The sequence below is a fragment of the Silene latifolia genome, chromosome 4, assembly GCF_048544455.1.
Source record: "Silene latifolia isolate original U9 population chromosome 4, ASM4854445v1, whole genome shotgun sequence".
Taxonomy (NCBI): Eukaryota; Viridiplantae; Streptophyta; class Magnoliopsida; order Caryophyllales; family Caryophyllaceae; genus Silene; species Silene latifolia.
The window spans coordinates 67337182-67341218 of NC_133529.1; the positions used below are offsets into that span (position 1 = coordinate 67337182).

The following is a 4037-nucleotide window of genomic DNA, read 5'->3' on the forward strand; positions in this document are numbered from 1 at the left end:
AGCGGGGTCATATTTTTCGGGCTTCTTATGATAATAAGGTGTATCACTAAGACCTAATGCTTTACTCAAAACATCAAAGGTGATGCGCCTATTTACATTGGCAAGGCGAAACTCGGTGTATGTTCTAGTCTCTACCTTAGTCACTTTCAATGAACTTAAGAATTCCAAGGTAAGGGAGGGGTATGTCAATTCTCTTGTAGTAAACAATTTTCCCAACCCCATGGCTTCAAAGAATTTGGTGGGTATAATGGCTTTCTTAGCATACTTGGCAAAAGTATCCCTATGGGAGTTAGAAATGAAAATTACCTCCGGATAGTTTGATAATTGAGCAATTTCCGGAGTTGTTGTTGTTGTTGCTTCCAAGGGAGGATTTTGTTGTTGTTGAACTTCCAAGTTTACACTAGCAACCACCATAGCCATTGAAGCTTTCTTTGTTTGAAGGCTTTGTTGCCTTTTTGAGAGTGCCTTTGCCTTGAGTGCCTTTGTTGATCCTTTTGTTCTTGCCATTGATGATTACAACAAGAAAAGATTGAAAATCTTCAATTTCCAATTATACCCAAATCGATTTTAAGATGAAAGGATTTGCCTTTGTATTTCAAAAATCGACTCAAAGGTTGAAGATTTTGGTACTTGGGTTAATTATTGTTGTAAAAGGAGTGATTAATTGTTGTTGTAAGGAAGTTTGGATTTGATTTTGTTGAATTTGGTTGAGGAAATCTTGTTTTGGTGATGGAGAGGATGAGGGTTTTGGGGTTTACGGGTAGTGTATGAATGTATGAATGAATGAATGAATGTGGGAGGGGTATTTAAAAACACCCGAAATTTTCGAAACTGCAGGGGAAGACGAGCGGATTCCCTTCGGGACGCTCGGATTCTGCTCAATCTGGGTTTAGGAATTCTCGCCTAAAGACGAGCGTCTTTCAGTGAAGACGGGCGGATTCTGAAGGTAAGACGAGCGGATTCCCTTAAAGACGCTCGGATTCTCTTACAGGAAGTTTTCTTATTCTGCACTGGCAAAAAGACGGGCGTCTTTCTGCAAAGACGAGCGGATTCTTTCAGACGAGCGTCTTTTGTGCTGGGACGCTCGGATTCTATAACAGTCCCAAATTTTCAATTTTGCAGCTCATTTGGACGGGCGGATTCTGCAACAGACGCTCGGATTCCCATAAGACGAGCGGATTCCCCTTAGGGACGCTCGGATTTCACCTGGTCTACCCGGATTCAGTTACATCCGTGCATTTGCATATCCCGTGTTCTTTTTCATTCTTCAAATCCCGTGTTCTTCATTGTAGGGGCACTACTAAGGCATGAATAGCCTAGGCAATTGTTATCCCCATACTAAGCTAAAGCACTACACATCAATAAAATCATTAGTCCCTCCCTCACTTCTCTCAAAAATGATAAATATGTTGATCAAGGCATAAAAATCCAAAAATGACAAAAAATGCAATGTAAGAATTAAAATGCAAGTTAGGGAGTTAGAAATATTTACAAATGGTGGTTTGGAGAGGACTCCACCAAACTCTCATCCTTAGAGAGATGTCATGGGGGCATGTCCAAGGTGTTGTTGATGTTACTCAACACCTTGAAGAAGTAGTCAAAAGCTTGTTCATTGTCATGATAAAGATCCTGAATAGATCTTTGCACTTTTTGTCCTTCATATTGGTCTTGATCGATAGCATTACCAATATAGGGATTGAAAATCCCTTCAAACTCATCGTCCCAAAGACCACAAACTTCATCTACTTGGTCACTAAAGATCTCTTGAGTTGATAGAGACAACTCTCCCACTTTTTTGTCTTGGCCAATGAGGCCATCCTCTTCATTGCTTGACTTTGGTGAGCTTTTCAAGCTCTCTATGTCACAATTCACTTACTCTTTGAATGGAGCATCATCAACTTTCTTTTTCCATTGGAATTCCGACTTCTTCCTATCATCCTTCCGGCTATAATGATCAACCATAAAACATGGTTCATGCAAACGGGGAGCTCTCATGGTCTTGTCAAGATTGAAAGTTATGCTCTCATGTCCCACTTCTAGAGTGAGCTCTCCATGCTTCACATCTATCACCGCACCCGCGGTGTGCAAGAAAGGTCTTCCTAGAATGATTGGAATATTGGAGTCTTCTTCCATGTCAACAATGACAAAGTCCACTGGGATGAAAAATTTCCCAACTCTTACGGGAACATCTTCCCATATCCCTAATGGTGTCTTCGTCGATCTATCGGCCATTTGGAGTGTGATATTGGTGCATTTAAGCTCTCCCATCCCTAACCTTTTACTTACCGAGTACGGAATAACACTCACACTAGCCCCTAGATCACATAAGGCTTTGTTGATCGTGGTGTCGCCAATGGTACACGGTATTGAGAAGCTTCCCGGATCTTTGAGTTTTGGAGGTGAACTCCCTTGAAGTATTGCACTACTCACCTTAGTGAAGGTGATGGTTTCAAGCTTCCGGATCGACTTCTTCTTTGTAAGGATGTCTTTCATGTATTTTGCATAGGCCGGACCGTGATTGATTAATTCCGTGAAAGGAATTGAGACTTCCAAATTCTTCACAATTTCCATAAATTTTCCAAGTTGGTCATCAAATTTGGGCTTGGCTTGACGACTTGGAAAAGGAAGTCTAATCACAATGGGCTCCTTCTCCTTGGCCTTGTCTTCATTTTTCTTTGAAACTTCTTCTTTTGATGGTTCTCCATCCTTGGAGTTTTGCACAACTTCTTCTTTGTCACTAGCTTCCACAACTTCATCCTCAACTTGCTTCTTTGGTGCTTCATACCTCGTACCACTCCTCAAGTGAATGGCACTAACTGTTTCATGTCTTGGGGGATTACTTTGAGGTGGTAATTGCCCCTTTTGTCTTTGTGAGCTTGAAGATGCTAGTTGAGTCAATTGGGTTTCCAACATTTTGGTGTGAGCTAGGATGTTGTTGATGGTGATTTCCTTTGCTTGACTATCCTTTTGCATGTGAGTGAAAAACTCTTGTTGATTCTTTTGCATTTAGAGGACCGCTTTTTGAACATCAAAACCTTGGTCATTTTGTTGATTGTATGGAGTTTGAATTTGGTAACCTTGGTTTTGGTTGTAAAAGGGTCTTTGATTTTGGTTTCTCATGGGAGGTGGGGTGTATGTTGGTTGAGGTTTTTGAACATTTTGGCTTTTGTATGAGAGATTTGGGTGGAATTTGGTGTTTTCATTGTAATAATTGGAATAAGGGGTACCACTCTTGTATGCTTGAAAAGCATTCACTTGTTCATTTGTTCCCCTACATTCACTTTGGTCATGCCCCAAAGTTCCACAATTCTCACATATCCCACTTGGGATTGATGAAGATGCCGTCATGGCATTGACATGATGCTTTGGTGATTTTGAGGCTTCTTCAAATCTAGCCATAGCTTTTTCGAACTTCAAGTTAATGGTATCAATGTGAGCACTAAGTTGAGCACCCAATTGAGTAACGGAGTCCACTTCATGCTTTCCTCCTCTAGTAGCCTTGCGAGGTCTACTATATTGTGAATTATGGACCGCCATTTCCTCAATCTTGTTCCAAGTTTGGTTGTCGTCAACTTCGGTGAACATACCATTTGATCCCATGTTGAGAATGTTCCTTGAGTCTTCATAAAGACCGTTCCAAAATTGTTGTACCAAGAACCACTCGCTAAGTCCATGATGAGGACATGAGCGACAAATTCCCTTGAATCGCTCCCAAGCTTCATACAAAGATTCTTCATCTCTTTGCTTAAAGCCCGTAATTTGAGCTCTTAGCATGTTAGTCTTTTCCGGTGGATAGAACTTTTTGTAGAAAGCTAGAGCCAATTTCTTCCAAGAATCAATTCCGAGAGTAGCCTTATCAAGGCTTTTCAACCATTGTTTGGCGCTGCCAATTAGAGAAAAAGGAAACAAGACCCATCGAATTTGGTCTTGAGTTACACCGGTTTGAGAAATCGCATCACAATAGTCACAAAAAGCCTCCATATGAGAATGAGGGTCTTCACTAGGCATCCCCCCAAATTGGCTTCTTTCGACTAATT

At 41.1% G+C, this 4037-nt stretch overlaps 1 non-coding gene across 1 annotated transcript; it reads left to right on the plus strand.

Moving 5' to 3' along the window:
• Nucleotides 1-3667: 3667 nt before the first annotated feature.
• On the plus strand, nt 3668-3774 carry LOC141654189 (small nucleolar RNA R71). Its single transcript, XR_012547753.1, has one exon. It is a non-coding gene; the product is annotated as a small nucleolar RNA R71 (small nucleolar RNA).
• Nucleotides 3775-4037: the final 263 nt, after the last annotated feature.